Source organism: Cryptomeria japonica, chromosome 4, assembly GCF_030272615.1.
Source record: "Cryptomeria japonica chromosome 4, Sugi_1.0, whole genome shotgun sequence".
Lineage (NCBI taxonomy): Eukaryota > Viridiplantae > Streptophyta > Pinopsida > Cupressales > Cupressaceae > Cryptomeria > Cryptomeria japonica.
The window spans coordinates 572,271,844-572,291,618 of NC_081408.1; positions in this window are offsets into that span (position 1 = coordinate 572,271,844).

Below are 19,775 nucleotides of genomic sequence, written 5' to 3' on the forward strand. Positions count from 1 at the left end.
TAATCAGACTAATGGTAATATCTTTCATTTGAATACCAGTGATAAAACATGTTTGATTGCACACATTGATGAAAATTGGTTATGGCATAAAAGACTCTGTCATGTGAATTTTGATTGCATTGTAAAGATTAGTTCAACTAAGGTAGTAAGGAATATACCTAAGATTATGAAAACTCATAATCCGATATGTAAGGAATGTCAAATGGGAAAGCAAGTTAGAACAACATTTAAAAGAACTACTGAGAAATCCAATAATATTCTTGATTTAATTCATACTGATTTATTTGGTCCAGCAAGAACAAGAAGTCTGCAAGGAGATATATACTTTATGCTAATAATTGATTATTATTCTAGAATGTGTTCGGTTACTTTTCTTAGGGAGAAATCAGAATCTTTTGAAAGATTCAAGATATACAAGGCAATGGTAGAGAATGAAACCAACAAGAAAATCAAATGTTTGAGATCAGATCAAGGAGGAGAATTTACATCTAGAGAATTAATTCATTATGTGAAGTGAATGGAATCAAAAGACAACTATCAACACCCCAGACACCCCAGCAAAATGGAGTTGTGTAAAGGAAGAACAAAACTATTCTGGATGCAACAAGAAACATGTTAATGGAAGCAAATCTACCTTATGTTTACTAGAGAGAAGCAGTAAATACAATGGTTTATACTTTCAACAGAGTTCACATCAAAAGTGAAACTGGTAAGACCCCTTATGAACTATGGTTTGGTCATATTCCTACTATTAAGTATTTCAGAATATTTGGAAACAAATGTTATATTAGAAGAGATGAGTATATTGGCAAATTTGATCCTAGAAGTGATGAAGGAATATTTATTGGTTATTCATCTAAAAGCAAGGCATATAGATGTTATAATAAAAGATTACAGAAGATCATTGGGAGTACTAATGTGAAGATAGATGAACATTTTAGAGGAGATTCAAAATCTATAGAACCAACAGTTGAAATGATTATAAATAAATTGACACAGATTGCACCGATACAGAGTGAAGATCTAGTCACACCGACACCATCAGAAAAATCAAATATGACTGAAGAATAGCAACATGTAAGTGGAAATCAAAACAAACCCAAGTATGTAAGATTGAATCATTTTGAGAATTAGATAATTGGAATGTGATGCCTCACCTCGACTCAATCTGACATTCAGTGGATTTTGCATTTAGACTATTATGGATACTTTATTTTGATGCATTTTGAGACTTAGAACTTATATGATTTCAGGATTTGAATAACATTGCTATGATTTGATGATTTACTTACATGCTTTATGAGATAGAACACTATATGATTGTTAGATAATATAGATGTCGTTATTGAATTTGCGGGACTTTACTCTGAATATAGAACTATGATGTATGTTTAGTTTATGTGAATTGGGATGAAATTGCTTGATAAAAGATGTATTCAATCTGTGCAGATGAAAATTGTATGCAAGTAATGATGTGTATTGTTATATTATTGAATTATATTATATATGGATATTTGGAAGTACTAATGTGTAAATTGAGATGCATAGGAAATTTACCATGCGACCATGGAAAATTACGGAGAATCAAACCTAGACTTATGTATGTTCGTAAGCCAGGGTTTGTCTATTTGGAGAGACAACACCCCGTTTGTGTTGTATTTTATTCGTAATAGTATATGCTGCATGAGTGTTAAGTGTTATTTAAATTTATTGTGTAAAAAACCACAAGAGACAATTTCATGTTTTATTTTTGTAAAAATGTTTTATTTGTGTCACTTGACATGTGTGGATTTAAATTTAAATGTTTTATTTTGTCTCTTGGTGGGAAAGTGTTTAATTATAGTTTTTCTTAAATAAAATAATATGTTGTCATAAATACTTTGGGAATATAATATTTGGGGTGGTCAACTTATGTTTGACCCGAAAATAAACTTCAGAGGGGTTTAAAATGGGTTAAATGAACACCTAGGGGTAGTTTAATAGGGTTTCCTAAAGCCCATAAGGTATACCTAGGGGTTAGGGGTAATTTTAGGCAAGTTTCTACTTTATAATGATCTTTTTAACGCTTTAAAAATTGGTTTTTTTGAGTTGAGCGAAAATTGAAAATTAGAAGTTAAATCTAATCAAGATTTTTCCTTTTGGAATGAGAGTCTTTTTTTGCATTTTTGCTTTCTTTCATTTTTGGTTTTTAGAAACCTGTGAGAACTCTGAGAGTGAGCTTCTTAAGGAAGATTTTTGAGAATTGGAGGGTAATCACCCACTCTCCATTTTTGGAGACAGAAGAAAATTTGAAAAGAAAATAATGTTATGGAATAGAAAAATTGATTAAGGGTAGAAGGAAAGAGATTCGTGGATTGGGCAGCTCTTCATCAAATATCATAATACCTTTAGGCAGATTAAGGTTGGTTTCAGTTATTCATTTTAATGTTTTCTTCTTGCTTATGTCTGGATGTATGTTGGTGTAAGAAATCTGTGTTCTTGTATGTTTTTGTTAGAAAATCTTTTTGGTATTCTTGCATTATGATTTGTATGTGTTTTGGGAGTTTTCTCAAGACCTCTTACTCTTGGGAGAGTAGAGGATCTTGAGGGTGGTAGCAGTGACAACCCTCAAGTGAGAGACTCTCTTTGAGAGCGATCACAAGGGATCTTTGTTGTGACCCTTGCTGCATGGCCTATTTGTGCAATGGGGGTCATAAGGAGGGATATAAGGCTAGAATGCCTTTGGGGGGCATAAGGAATAAGGGGTTGAGATTCTTGATATTATTATTGTGCCATGAGGTGGCTTCTTGTTTATTTCATACTTGCAGTTCTCCTCAGGGTATTGGTCCACTACCACCCTTTGAAAAAGTTCATCACCAAAGTGTGGTGCTGTGAAAGCCAAGTTGGGAATGTGTCTGGAAAATCTGTATGCTTTTGCTTTCTATGTGTTTGCCTGTTTGTTACTCGTCTAGGAATTGGTTCTCCGAGCTTGGGGGTGGCTACCAGTTAGCCTAGGCTGGGAGGTGAGCACTCCGTGGTCATATTTGTGTTTTTCTATTATGCAGGAAAGTCAGGAGAAAGAGAATAGGAACCATGAAAAAGACACAGAAGATTATTATTGAAGATACTTAAATTCAGTTGCAGATATTTGTTTAAATTTGTTATAGAAGTATGCCTCATTCATAGAAAAGAGAAGCAAGTTGTAATTCTTGAAAATAGACTTGAAGTTTTATTGTTGTGGCTATACAAAGAAACATCCTGTAAATTGGTAGAATATCTTAGAGTTGTAAAAAAAAAAAGAGAAAAGCTTGTTTTATTTCTACTTCTGGTTTTTAGTAAAAGAAAAGTTATTTTGAGTTGCATGCAAAAGCCTCTTTGTATTATGGAAAAAAAAGAAAGAATAGATTTCATTTAAAATTTTATCTATATTTTACTTGTGGCAAAATAGGAGTTTATTTATGCTGAAAGATCTTAAGTATTTTAAAGAAAAAAGATGTTTTATGTAAATATTTTATTAGAGAAAAAAATCAATGAATCTTTTTATTCTAGAGAAGTATATTGTATTTCTTAAAATGTATTTCTAAATTGTATTTTTAGTTAGTGTTGATTAAAAAAAACCACTTACTATTTATATATATATATATATATATATATATGTCTCTGAATTAACTTAATGCTTTTCCTTTGTTATATTAATTTAAAATTGTTGCATGTAAATCTTTTTAAAAATATATATATATATATATATATGTTGGAATATTTTCACCCTTTTAACTATGATTATAAATTTATATAAATATAAATATATATATATATATATAAATATATATATATATATTTATATATAATATATTTTAAAAAAAAAATTAAAAAAAAAAAAGGAATTGTTTTTTTTGGGTCCACGCAGACCCCACTGTGTGTACGCACAATGAGGGCCACGCGGCGCCCACTGTGTGCACACACAGTGGAGCCGCTTCAGCTCCCACTGTGTGGACACACAGTGGACGGCCGCGGCCGCCACTGTTTGGCCACACAGTGGGGGAGCCGCTAGCGGCGCCCACTGTGTGGACACACAGTGGTGCCGCGGCGCCCGCTGTGCGCCCACACAGTGGCGCCACGGCCCTCCCCGCCTCCATCTCCATAACCTGCACAAAAATCATGGTCGCCTTGGGGTTTCGGCCCAGCAAAAAAAATCTCTGTTAAAAAAAAATATATGGATTAAACCCTAGCCCGGGTGGGGCTAGGGCAAAGGAATTTAAAAATAATATGATAATTAGAATTGTAAATATATATATAAGAAAATAGAACCCTAAATAGGGTTGGAGAAATATTGATTAATATTTAGAAAGTTATTGTGCTTTTGAAAAATAATTAAAATATATAAAATATATGTAAATATATATATGTATCTATATATATATGTATCTATATATATATATATGGATATATATATATATATATATATAAATATAATTCTGGTCATTTTGGAGTAAGTATTTAATTATAAATATATATATATATATGTATATATAAATATATATATATATATATGTATATATAAATATATATATATATGTATATATAAATATATATATATATGTATATATATGTATATATAAATATATATATATATATATATTTATATAATTCTGGTTAAAATTTGGAGTAAGTAATAAAGAGAAATTTAAAAAAATGGTTGATTAGACTATATAGTCATATTGGATATTAAATTAATTATTCCCCTCCTAATTCCTTTAGCTTGATTGATTTAATAAACCCAAAGACTAGGTATCTCGTGGAGATAAAATTAAACCAGTTAGTTTTCTGCAAATATTATTTAACAAATTATCGATGCTTAGTTCGTTTCAGAACTAGCTCGAACATAATTATGAAAATTTCTTTAACGCTTGTCGTGTGAGTGAACTTGTTAATTAATTAGTATGTCTTTAAAAAAAAAAAATTGTTCCGTTTTTGCCCTAAATTTTGGGCATGACATGGAAACAAGAATCAAGGTGCTATGACTAGAGGAAGATTGGCAACTGAAGAGGTATGTTTAATTTCTCAAGTTGAACCAAAATCTGTTATTGAAGCATGTCAGGATGAACATTGGATAAAAGCAATGGAAGATGAATTATAACAAATTGAAAAGAATAATACTTGGACATTAGTTCCTCGGCCTAAAGACAAAAATGTAATTGGAACTAAATGGGTATATAGAAATAAACTTAATGAGAATGGTGAAGTAATCAGGAACAAAGAAATATTAGTTTGTAAAGGTTATTCACAGAAAGAAGGAATTGATTATAATGAAACCTTTGCACCGGTAGCCATAATTGAGGCAGTTAGACTATTTCTTGCATTTGCAGCTCATAAGAACTGTAAATTTTATCAGATGGATGTAAAATCTGCATTTTTTAATGGAGATCTTGAGGAGGAAGGTTATATTGAACAACCTGATGGATTTTCTTTGACAGATAATAAGGATATGGTTCGCAAGTTAAGGAAAACTTTATATGGTTTGAAGCAAGCTCCCAAAGCTTGGTATGCTAGACTAGATAAATATCTTTCGAAGCTTGGTTACACAAAAGGTAATGCTGATAGCAATTTGTATTACAAAATTACCAGTGATGATATTTTGGTTATTTAAGTATTTGTGGATGATATCATTTTTGGAGGTGAAGATGGATTATTTAAAGACTTTGCTAACCAGATGCAAAAAGAATTTGAAATGTCTATGATTGGAGAGATAAAACTTTTTCTAGGTTTGTAGATTTCACAAACAGATAAAGGTATATTCATATTTCAAACAAAGTACTTCAAGGAACTCTTGAAGAAATTTGGTATGGAAAATTCCAAACTGGTAAGTACTCCTATGACTACAACTGATAAATTGACATTGAAGGATGATTTAGCTCCTATTAATCTAACAAGATACAAATATATGATTGGAGGTTTACTATATTTGACATAAACCAGACCTGATATAAAGAATGCAGTATGTATTGTTTCAATATTTCAAAGCAATCCTAAAGAAAATCATGAATCAACAAGTAAAAGGATTTTCCAGTAACTACAAGGCACAACAAATCTTGGTTTATGGTATCCTAAAGATGAAAATTTTGATTTTTGTGCATACACTGATGCAAATTGGGTAGGAGATGTAGATGACATAAAGAGTACCACTGGCAATGCATTCTTTCTTGAAAGAAGATTGATTTCATGGATAAGCAAGAAGAAAACTTGTACATCATTATCTACAGTAGAATCAGAATATGTTGCAGTAACAACTAATTGTACTCAGGTATTATGAATCAAGCAAATGTTGAAGGATATAAAGGTGAAATGCAAAGAACCAATAATTATCTATTGTGATAATTCAATAGCAATTGATATATCAAATAATTCGGTATTTCACTCTAAGACAAAGCATGTTTCTATTAAGTACAATTTTTTGAAAGAGAATGTTGAAGCAAATGAAGTGAGATTGGTTTATGTGAATACTAAAGAGAAAATTACATCTATCTTTACAAAGCCTTTTCCTAAGGAAACATTTGAATATCTTAGAGAGTAGCTTGTGGTAATTTCCCCACTGGCAGAGACTTAGATGTTAAAGATTGGCATCAAACTGGTAGGGACTAACAGAAAAATATTTTCCGGCTTTCATGAAGGAAAGCTACTGCTCAAGGGGAGTAGTTAGCTGAATATTATGTTTTGAATTCTTAACTACTTTGGCATTTGATGTAAAAGGGGGAGAGATATCTATGGAAAAACATTATACCTTAAGGGAGAGATATACTCTTTGGATATAAGTATTTTTGGTTTTGGTTTCTTTTTCTGTTATAAAACTTTGTATTGATCTATCTTTGGGAGATTGTTGGTTTATTGGTTTTTGGCATTTTGTTTTTGGCACTTAGATGTTTTTCCATCTAGTGTTGCCATCAATGCCAAAGAGGGAGATTGTTGGTATTATCGATGACTTCATCATGTGTTGCATTGGTTTTGTCATTGATGTCAACACTTGTCTTCTTGGAGGTCTACATTATGTTCACCGGTATAGTTAGTGACTTATGCATAGTCACCGGTATGTGTTCACCAACAAGTTATATTGTTCACCGGCAGTAATGATGACTTGTTATCATCTAATGATCATTTGATTATGTTGAAGACATGGATTGGATGTTTGGATTTGGTATTATGCTTATTGGTCTAATCAAGTTGATAGTTTTTCCTTTACTGGCAAATGGGTCTAGGTTATGGACCAGTACATGATATCTATTCCAAATCAGCATGACATGTTTTGGAAATGGTTTATTGATTGGATATTATATTGAGCCGATATATTTTATCGTATCAATACTTATGTGTAGTTGATTTAATTGTAATATCTTTAGTGAGCCGACCTATACATTTGGTCTTAGGTTTTGTATAAATAATTGTAAGATCTTATTGAAGATCAGATATGGTGTGAGTGTGTTCGAATATTGAAGAGCGAAAATAAGAAGATCCTTGTGTGAATCACGCAGACATTATTTGAAGGTTGAAGGAAGTTTATGAAGGTGTTTGACACTCATGTTCAGAGCTTAAACTAGTATTGAATCCAAGATTGCAGATGCTATTTTGAGCAGTACATTATCATTATATTTAACCATCCAATTATAGTTAGTGTGACTCCTATTTTGTGATTGAGCAGTGAGCTCTAGGTGGTTGTCCTTTGTGTATGTGCAAACCCCATTTGTATACACTTACTATCTGTAGTAGTATCATTTGATTATGGGTAAGGTTTCCCACCATGGTTTTTCCCCTTACCAGGTTTCCACGTCAAAATATTTGGGTCATGCATTGTGGATGTTGTTTCTCTTTATGTTTCATGCATTAAGTTACACCAGTACTGCTATAACTATTAATCTATTTTACCAAAATTAAGTTTAAGTTGGAATAATCTCCATTTAATCTATAATTTATTGACAACTATTTCACAACTAATTCACCCCCCCCCTCTCTTAGTTGTCCTTCCCGATTCCTAACATTGAGTGACCTTGTTTTATGGTAATCCTAGTAGGATGGCATGAATGTTTCTTCAATTGACCTTGACTTACATGCCTATGATCAATGCCTGATGGAAGCTTTTCTTACTGCATGGTATGATATTGCATTTATATGTGACAAAAGTGAAATTAATCCATGCTTTGAATGTGTCAAAAACTATTCTACTAGCATTGTATTTATTGTTCCTCATGTTCATAATGATGCACTATTATACATGTGAAAGGAATTGAAATTATTAATAAAAGTGATGTGTTGGTATTGTTGTGACTATATTAGTGTACATGGAGTACCAACATCAGTAATAATATATCATTGCACAAATTAAACAAATAATCATAAGTAGAAAAATCTATAGGCCATCATGGTTGATCAATTGGTTTAAGGGCCTATGTCCCTAATTTGCATTATTTATCACATTTGTATGAGCATTATGTGGATCTAAAGCCATGTGGCATTATGAAGATCATTGATTCATCTACATTATGCACATCTTGTATTGTGATCCCAATATCGTATTGTGTTGATTTCCCCTTGTATGAGTCCACCATAAGGTGTTCAAATGGGAAATTAGAATTGTTGGCCCTATCCTTGTAAGGACCATAGTTGGTTAAGGGAGAAACCTATTTTTATCAAAGTAAAGTGCATTGTTATGCCTAGTGTTATTCAGGAAACGTACTTTTATTGAGTTGTAATTGTGAGTACGTGAATCTCAATGTACCTTTGTGTGATAGTGAATTGTGTTGTGAGTATATGCATACCCTTATGAGGGAAATCCTCATGTGAGAAATGTTAGTCACCCTTGTATATATAAGGTGCAAAGTCCACTTGTTTTATGTGATTGTATGTATCCTCATCAAGCATTGTGATGATGATTATATGTTTATTGTGACCCTCCTAGTGTATGTGAGTAAAGTACCCTTGTGTTGTAATTGTAACACACCATTGGAGTGCCCTTGTATTGTGAATATGTGAGTAAGGTAGATTTGGTGTAATGGATCCATGTGATCATAAATCCCTCATGAGTGTGACTCTGTAACTGAAGTTGTTGTTGGAAATATGAGTTGATGTGTTATTGTGGTTGTCATTGATGTCAAACTTATTTTACTTTGGTCTAGAATGTTTGTGGTGCAGAGTTATCTTTCTGTGTTGTTGGTGCAGTTGTTGTGTTGGTTGTTCCAAAATTACTTGGGTCCATAATCTATTGTTGGTGTTGAATATTATTGTTATCTTCATTGGATATAGTTTTAGTATCATGGATATGTTGGTTTTGAGGTTTGAAAACATCTTTGTGTTCTCTGGGTGTTTTGGTATTGTTCATTGTTGGTCGTGAGATTTTATGTTTGACCTATCCTTAGGTTTGGATATGATTTTTGGAAGTGTGCTTGATGTTCTATGGGTCTCACCATAGCATGTGAAGATCTGAATTTGAGTAATTTTCTTTAGAGAGTATGTTTTAATTGGTAATTGCTTATATGGTTGTGTAGTGTGTGGATATGTTGTTGGTTAGGTTTTGGTGATTGTGGATAAGTGAATTAATGTTTGGAAGATGTTTTGGCCCTCTCTTTCTCCAAGAGTGGATCAGTGTGTGTTTTTTATTTAAAAAGTATAGATTGTTTTAGGCCAACTTGTTTTAAGCTTTGATGATCTGTCTTGTATATAAGGTATTTTGAATGTTTGAGTTAGTGGCAATCTCAATGAGAGAGAATCTAGATGATGCGGTGAAGTGAAAATATTAGAGGAAGTGTGAGCAACAAAGAAGAGTTGCGTTTGAATGATACACAAGTTATGATGTGACCATGATAGAGAGTTGAGATAGAGTATTGGTAGTTGAGAGTAGAGTTGTGTGTTGATGTTGGTCACTTGATGTAGAGTTCAAGGAAAGATTCATGATCAAGAGATCTTTTTTTTCATATCAATTTTTTGTATCTTTCCCCAAGTGCAATTAGCTTCGCATTTTTGCAAGTCCTCATTGTATCTTGTCCCATGAGTGGTTAGCCTTGGTGTATGAATCCGAAGTGGTCAAATCTATCTTTGTAATCATTTTTATATATAGTGGATTATCTTGTGGGTTGAATCCCACCATGGTTTTTTACTATTTGGGTTTTCCATGTATAAATCTTGGTGTTCATGTGTTGTATATTATTGTTCATTAATTTTTTATGTGTTGTTGTAATTGTTTGCTTGGACCGATTCACCCCCCTCTTAGTCTTTCCTCGGGTTCAACAGTTGTGCCATGCACGAATGTATTTTCCTGTGATCATGGAGTTATGTTCCTTTGCATATGTTTTTTGCATAAAGAAATGATGGCATAATTCTTCTTGTCTAAGAAAGGAACTACATTGTATTAAAAATAGTAAATGACTACAAGTGAGTAGAAATCATAATCCATATATTATTGAATAAAATTTACTTAAAAATGAAGTTTAAGATGACTCAAGTGTTTATTGTTTCTAGTGTACATTCTCTAACTCATCTTGGATAATCTTAGGAGTTGTAGCATCCTAAATTGTACTCCCTTACAATTTAGTCCACATTTTTAGCCTTCACCTTAGTGTTCATGTCCCAATGCTTGATTAAGATCTCATTATGCTTGCATCATGCATACATGGCCTTATTTACACTTTATACACCACCTGGGCCCTTATTCTAGCACTAAAATAGCGTAGGACCAGGGTGTGGCTCTTTCTTTCTCATTAGGACCAGGGTGCCACACTTTGGCTCTCTTTATTTGGGCCCCATTTTGAACCCCTCTTGCATTTTCAAATTTGACTGGGAAATCTCTCTCTATTTCAGCCTATGTCAGAAAATTAGCATGATTTTTTATGGGAAAGTATATAAGGAGACTTTCCTATCTCATTTGGATATACATACATGATACAAAGATCATAAGAGAAGCCTGGTGAAATTATAATCATCAATCATTTAAGAATTGAAGTATTCATCATCAAGCATCTCTAGAAGTCTTCAAGGATGCATTCTTCATTAATTAATTATGGAGAAACATTATATATTTCATGTGCAAGCATGTGTGTGTGATTAGGGTTTTGTCATTTTCATTCCATTTCATACAACATATGTGATTACATTCAAGAAGCAAAGCATCATTATTAGTCATTGCAGATCTAAGGTATATCCTTCCATTATTTATTGCAGTATTTGTAATATTTAAATCAAGGTTAATTCCTAAACCAAGATTTAAATTAGGCAAGCCCCTATTCCCAAACTATTTCCTTTTCTTTCTGTGTGCAGGAAATAGGTATGGAGTTGTGATCTTTAGAATCAACATTATTTGCAAAGATGAATCAACCCCTTTTCATGTGTGAAAACTTCAGAGGACCAGAGCGATGGGCATTTTGGTCTTGACATGTTTTGATATTTTTCAGCGATCACATCCAAATTTGCTTATAATCCTTATATCAAGGTGTGTGTCTCAGTGTTGCATCTGTAGCTTGTTGTTTTTTCCTATTTTTATCTTTATTTTCAACACTTTGCCCTAATTTCAGCAATTCAACTCAGAAAGAGGGTAAACAAATCCACCCCTTGAATCCAATCAACATTCAATCCTTCTCCTTGTGGGTTTGTGACTGAATCTATTGGATCTTATCCCTGTTTTGAATGTAATGGTCATCCCAAGTAAAAATTAGCGGTTTTCATCCTTGTATGGTGGAAACCCCCAATTTTTCACAATTACATTTTGGTGAACCTGATTCTTTACACCATAATTTCTGATTTATGTTTTCAAATCTAAATTTTTTTAGGAATTTAAAATTCAAATTTTCATTTACAAGTTCAATTCCAATTAGATTTAAAAAATTTAAAGGTTAATTTCACAAAAAACTCTAATTTTTAAATTTAAAATTGAGCTTGTGGGTTGCTTAATTTGGATTAATTATTTTAGATCTAGGTGTTTTCAAATTTCAAATTCAAATTTTCATTTACAAGTTTAATTTCCAATTAAATTTAAAAAATTTAGAGGTTTCACAAAAAAACCCTAATCTTTAAATTTGAAATTGAATTTGTGGGTTGTCAAAATTTGGATAAATAATTTTCAAGATCTAATATGTGAACATTTTAATTATCAAATTTGCACTCATAGATCTTATTTTAATTAAATAAGATAAATTAAAAGGTTTCATTAATAAAAACCCTAATTTATTAATTTGAATTTTGGGTTGCATAATTTTTTCCAAATTCACAAATCAATTTGCTTAATTAATTGGTTAATCAATCAGTCTTACAAAATTTTGCATTGTTTAATCATAATTTTCATTCAAAATTTCCCTCCTTTATTCAATTTTCTACGCGCTGTATTGAGAGAATTTCTTGAATATGGATTTTTTATCTTATTTTGGTAGTTTGATTTCAAGTTACATTAAAGATGTTCATGATGTTTCCTTTCATGCATATGATGATAATCTAGTTCTCCCTTTCATTCATAGCTATGATCTACCCTCTCTCAAAATTGCTCTTATTGACGAGGGCACATTGGTGCTAAAAGGGAATATGTGTAGTACCTCTCCTTGATTCATATTGCCTTTTTGTACATCGGTAGACCATATTGATATAGATTAGTTTACTTTATGATGATTTGATAGTATCATATTATGTACTAACCCTATTTTATGATTATATTGGATATGATGATAATGATTAAGGAAATGGAATAGTGATGCAAGGATGCTGAATAAGTGATTGAGATTAGAAACATTTGGAATTGGTTCTTAATGTAAGGAAGTTAAGTAGCGAAAACAACTTCCTACACTAACCTTGAGAGGAGGGTAATGCAAAACTTTTTCAGATCATTACAACAGTTACAGAAAATAGAAATAGATATAATAACATTCATACCACAACACAATGATTTACGTGGGCAAAACCCTTTCGGGAGAAAAACCCCACCCTCCAAAAGCAGCTCAATATTTTATTCAGCAATCAAAAACAGATTACAACATACTTGCAGAGCAAGCTCTTCGCACGAGTACCACTAATCAGAGATTCAGAGGCAACTCAATAGCCATAGGACTCTTACACACAACCTCTATCTCACACACCTCATAAATAGGAGATACAATACAAGAAACCGTCAAACGGTATTACAAAACCATGGGCTAAAACCACCCAATAAGGTGTAGCCGACCTTATCTCCCTTTTAGATGCCCTATGACATGTTAAAGCACACATCAACATGTGTCGCTCCCTTTTACAGCTCATTTATGTATCCGATACAAATTATTTTTCCTATTTCAGGAGTACAAACTTCCGGAGGCCATAACTTGAGAACCGAGTGTCCGATTGACGAACCGTTTGAAGCGCTGGAAAGCTCGCGAAGTGCTCTATCACCTTGTAACCTGCTGCGCCAGTTACGACCACTTTTTAGGGCATTTTGGAGCCTCTAAAGCCCCCAAAATTAAGTTTAAACATTTTATCGCACCCCTCCAAGACGAAAACTTTAATATCTTCAAAACTAGCTGTGACCTTGCGACACAACTTAACCGAAATGCTTATCTAGCCAACCAGAAGCTTCAGGGAGAGTTTCGCACCATTTCGTGCTCAAATGAAAACTTACTATAAATAGTAACCTCACATAAATGCAAGGTTGAGACACCATTTTTCCCAACAAATCTCCCACTTGTCGAACACCTTGCATGAGCGGAAGGGAATGTCAACACAATGAATCAATTGCTAGGGGCCATAAGGCCCATAGACTCTGAACACCATCTAAACTTCTTTGTCCTCACAGCCTTAGTTAAAGCATCTGCAACATTCATCAAAGTTTCCACCTTAACCAGCTTCACCCTACCATCTTCGACCATATCTCTAACAAAATGATACTGAACATCAATATGTTTGGTCCGGGCATGAAATGTCGGGTTCTTAGCTAGGCTAATTGCACTCTGACTGTCACAGTAAACTGTCACTGTACCTTGTTTTATTCCATTATCCGAACACAGTCTCTTAAGCCAAATGGCCTCTTTACAAGCATGAGTAGCTGCCATATACTCTGCTTCAGTAGTGGATAAAGCAACCACAGCCTGTCGCTTACTCATCCAACTAATTGCACCACCAAACAAAGTAAACACATAAGCACTGGTGGATCTTCTGCTATCAATATCACCTGCCCAATCTGAATCCACATAACCATGGATATCAAGGGAAGTCATGTCTCCAACTGAATTACCATGATAACACAAAGAATACTCTGAAGTACCCTTCAAATATCTGAAAACTCTTTTGACTGCATCCCAATGAACTCTACCAGGATTAGACATATATCTAGAAAGTACTCCCACTGCTTGGGCAATGTCTAGTCTAGTACAGACCATAGCATACATCAAGCTTCCAACCGCACTCTGGTAAGGCACTCTACTCATGTCTTCCATCTCCAATGGGGATGTAGGACAATCTGAAACAGATAGTTTCATTCCAACTGTAAAAGGAACACTCAATGGTCTACAATTCTGCATGTTGAACCTCTGTAACACTGAATTCACATACTTACTCTGGCCTAGCCATAGCTTTCTATTCACCCTATCTCTTCTAATTTCCATCCCAAGAATGTGCTTTGCTGCACCAAGATCTTTCATTTCAAATTTAGCAACGAGCTGAGACTTCAGTTCTGAAATCATACCTTTCCCTTTACCAATGAATAACATATCATCAACATACAATGCAATGAATAAGAAATGATCACCATAAGATTTATAATAAACATAGTGATCTGATTTAGAACGTTCAAATCCCAAACTCAACACATATGTATCAAATTTCTAGTACCACATCCTAGGACTTTGTTTGAGGCCATACAAAGATTTCTTCAATTTACAGACCAAATTACTTTTGCCTTTCACCACATAGTGCTCCGGTTGTGTCATATAAATATCTTCCTCCAAATCACCATGAAGGAAAGAAGTTTTCACATCCATTTGCTCAACCTCTAAATCATAAGAAGTAGCAATAGAAAGCAAAAATCTAATTGACGTCATTTTTGCAACAAGAGAAAATATCTCACCATAATCAACACCCTCAACCTGAGAGTAGCCTTTTGCAACTAACCTTGCTTTATACTTTTCAATGCTTCCATCTGAACCAATCTTCTTCTTGAACACCCATTTACAACCAACAGGTTTTCATCCTTCAGGCAATGGTACAAGATCCCATGTATCATTCTTTTTCAAAGCTGCCATTTCTTCCTCCATAGCAATCTTCCAGGATTCTGCATCATTCATACCTAATGCCTCTTCTACAGATTTCGGTTCATCCACACTAGTATTCAGAGCAAAAATACATCTCCAATCATCAGGTGAATACCTTTCAGGTGGTTGTCTATGTCTTGTAGACCTTCGAACAAGCTGAGTTGGAGGTTCTTCCTCCTCTTCTGAAGATTTAGAGCTAGACGAGCTCACCTCAAATTCTTGCCTATCTAGGGGTCTCGATTCAACTCTTTCAGGTGTAGAAGGAAGTTGAATCACATCTTCTTTTTTAGTCTGTTCTGGCTGCAATGTAAGAGAAGGAGACTTAATTTCTCTAAAAATAACACTTCTACTGTGAATTACCTTTTGTGCAACAGGGTCCCAAAGCTTGTATCCTTTCACACCATAACTATACCCGATGAAGATACATTTCACAGCCTTGTTCTCCAACTTTGTTCGCTTCTCCTTTGGCACATGTGCATATGCCTCACAACCAAAAAATCTAAGATGTCTCAATGAAGGCTTGTGACCTGACCATGCTTCCATAGGCGTTTTATCAACAAGAGCTGATGTAGGAGACCTGTTAATCAGGTATCAAGCAGTGGCAACAGCTTCAGCCCAAAACTTTTGTTCGAGACTAGCACCACTCAACATACTCCTAGCCTTCTCCATCAGTGTCCTATTCATTCTTTCTGCAACTCCATTCTGCTGTGGAGAATACGAAGTTGTCTTCTGCCTGTTAATTCCACAGTCTTTACAGAATCTATCAAAATCATTAGAGCAAAACTCACCGCCATTATCAGTTCTCAAACATTTTATTTTCTTTCCAGTCTGCAACTCAACCATTGCTTTAAATTCTTTAAAACGACTAAAAACTTCAGATTTACTCTTTAGAAAATAAACCCATGTCCTACTAAAATCATCAATAAATGAAACATAATATGTGGATTTTCCAATTGAAGAGACATCTACTGGACCAAACACATCAGAATGGATAAGATCCAAAACACCACAAGTTTTATGAGAACTCGAGTAAAACTGAATGCGGTTTTGTTTTCCATAAATGCAATGCTCACAGAAATCAAAGTCAAGATTACAATCATTCAAACCTTCAACAAGATTTTTATTTTTCAAGGTCCTTAGACCCTTTTCTCCAATGTGGCCAAGTCTCTGGTGCCATAACATAGTCTTCTCTGTAGGTAACTTTGCTTCAGACAAAAGAGCACCCTTAGGTACCCAAAAACCATTTCCATCTGCTGAAGGTGAAACCTTCAAATCTTCCAGTGAAGTATCCACAGATTTACTTTTTACAGAAGTGCTATTACACTCAATAGTGTATGCTTCAAGCTTATACAAAGTGCCAAACCTAACACCTCTAGCAACTACCATAGCACCCTTAATTATCTTACATCCTGTTTCAGAAAAGACTACCTGCACACCTGCATCTATCAGTTTGCTCACAGATAACAGGTTTCGTTTTAATCCAGGAATATGCAGCACACCATTAATCCCTTTTATTCTACCATCAGAAAACCTGATTCTAACTTTACCTCGACCAACAATGTATAGAGGTGAATCATCACCCAAGTACACCTTACCTCCATTAAATCCTTCATATTCAGAAAACCAATTTCTATTGGAAGTCATATGAAAAGATGCACCTGAGTCAATTAGCCAGGCATCATTACCTGCATGAGTCGCCAAAGCCGCAATAAATGCATCGCCATCTTCCTTGTCGGACTCAGAATCAGAATCAAACTTTTTCTTTTTCTTCTTCTTCTTTTCTTCTTTGCAGTCCTTACGGATGCGACCCAGTTTACCGCAATTCCAGCAAATGACTTTGGACTTTCCAGGATATTTCGATCTCCCTTTGGATTTGGACTTGTCGCGCTTCTCATTCTTCTTGCCTTTCTCCCTAGGTCTTCCACGAACGGTTAGGGCTTCCTTTGAACTGATGGATACCTTCCTTCGAATCTCTTCACCGAGTAGGGCACCCACCATGTCTTCAGATTTCAAAACAACAGAAGTACTACCGATAGCCATAACAAGAGAATCCCATGAATCAGGCAAAGAACAAAGCAAGATCTAACATTTCTCCTCCTCGTCCATCTTAACATCGACGGATACTAATTGAGCCACCAACATATTGAATGCTTCTAGGTGGTCTGCAATTCGTCCGCCCTCTTCCATCTTCAAGGAATACAATTTCTTTCTTAAGAAAATTTGATTTAATAAAGATTTCACTTGATACATCTCACCAAGCTTAGTCCATAGCTTCTTTGCAGAGTTTTCTTCATGGACATTGATTAGAACAGAGTCTGCCAGGCACAGTTTGATTAGACCCTTGGCTTTTCGGTCCATAACATCATACTGAGCTGCCACAGTAGGATCTGAGGGCCTTTGGACATTCGCATCAACAGCATCCCAAAGATCTCGATCTATTAGCAGATCTTCCATCTTCAGCTTCCACATCTCAAAATTACTTCCATTAAATTTCTCCACCTCTATTCTCCCTGACGAACTCGCCATCTGAATATTCCTGCAACAAGATCAAAAAGTGTCTTCTGCACAAGCTCCCACTCAAATCTAGATTAGTTCAAAAAACCCAACTGCCCACAATTGAAACCAAAGGTGATCAGGCTCTGATACCACTTGTAAGGAAGTTAAGTAGTGGAAACAACTTCCTACACTAACCTTGAGAGGAGGGTAATGCAAAACTTTTTCAGATCATTACAATAGTTACAGAAAATAGAAATAGATATAATAACATTCATACCACAACACAATGATTTACGTGGGGAAAACCCTTTCGGGAGAAAAACCCCACCCTCCAAAAGCAGCTCAATATTTTATTCAACAATCAAAAACAGATTACAACATACTTGCAGAGCAAGCTCTTCGCAGGAGTACCACTAATCAGAGATTCAAAGGCAACTCAATAGCCATAGGACTCTTACACACAACCTCTATCTCACACACCTCATAAATAGGAGATACAATACAAGAAACCGTCAAACGGTATTACAAAACCATGGGCTAAAACCACCCAATAAGGTGTAGCCGACCTTATCTCCCTTTTAGATGCCCTATGACATGTTAAAGCACACATCAACATGTGTCGCTCCCTTTTACAGCTCATTTATGTATCCGATACAAATTATTTTTCCTATTTCAGGAGTACAAACTTCCGGAGGCCATAACTTGAGAACCGGGTGTCCGATTGATGAACCGTTTGAAGTGCCAGAAAGCTCGCGAAGTGCTCTATCACCTTGTAACTAGCTACGCTGGTTATGGCCACTTTTTAGGGTGTTTCAGAGCCTCTAAAGCCCCCAAAATTAAGTTTAAACATTTTATCGCACCCCTCCAAGACGAAAACTTTAATATCTTCAAAACTAGCTGTGACCTTGCGACGCAACTTAATCGGAATGCTTATCTAGCCAACCAGAAGCTTCAGGGAGAGTTTCGCACCATTTCGTGCTCAAATGAAAACTTACTATAAATAGTAACCTCACATAAATGCAAGGTTGAGACACCATTTTTCCCAACACTTAAAATGAATCTTAGGGGGTTATCGATATTATTAGGAAGGAATCATGATAGATAGTCTAGCAAAGAATCTTATGTATGCATGAAAATAGATAATGATAGTTGAGCTAAAATGCATTAGATGGTGGTAGTAATCATGATGATTTTATGCTTATGATGATATATTCTTGATGTGATTATTCTCTATGGATAGATTAGGTAATGGTGTTGAGATACCCTAGGGAAGATTAATTATGGAGATGTATTTACTTCCACTTGTGTATATTACTTTGATGAAAATGATCATGATGGTTAATTTTTTATCTTGTTGATGTACATTAAATGCATATGAGCAGTTAGTTGAATATGTTGCATTAGTAGATGTTTTTTTTTAAAACAAAATTATCTCTATTTGCATATTAGATGGTTAGTTTCTTTATGAGTATTTTGGCAAGTATTACATCTGGTATCAGAGCCCATGTTGCGAACACTGGGATCTCTGGTTAAGGTTGTTGTTTGTAGCCCTATGTAGTGTGCTATAGTGTTCTCTTTGACTTGAATTGTCCTTTGAAAATTATAATGAAATAAAGAACATTGGAACTTTGGAAAATTTTAAAAATCTTTGCTTTGTGCTCCCTCCTTAATACTTTCTAGAAATTATAGTTGTGTGCAACAAGTGTAATTTGTTTCTTATGCTTGAATTTTGGATGCTAGAAATATATAAATGACTATGCTATAGAGTAAGTGAAATTATGTATATCCTTTTAACTAATGCTATGCCTACATGACTAACTTTTTACATTGGAATAATATATTAAGATCGTCATGAATAGAAGCAGAAATGTTTGCATTACGTGCATAAGAATTATTTAGTGTATATTATGATGTGCAATTGGAGAACTTGTATGAGATACTTTATCTTTTCCTAGTATATGACATCTTCCATTAAGAATAATTTCTTATACTTTTATAAGAGAATGCATTACATTAAAGGATAATAAAGGAATAGGGATATGCAAATAAATTTATGGACCT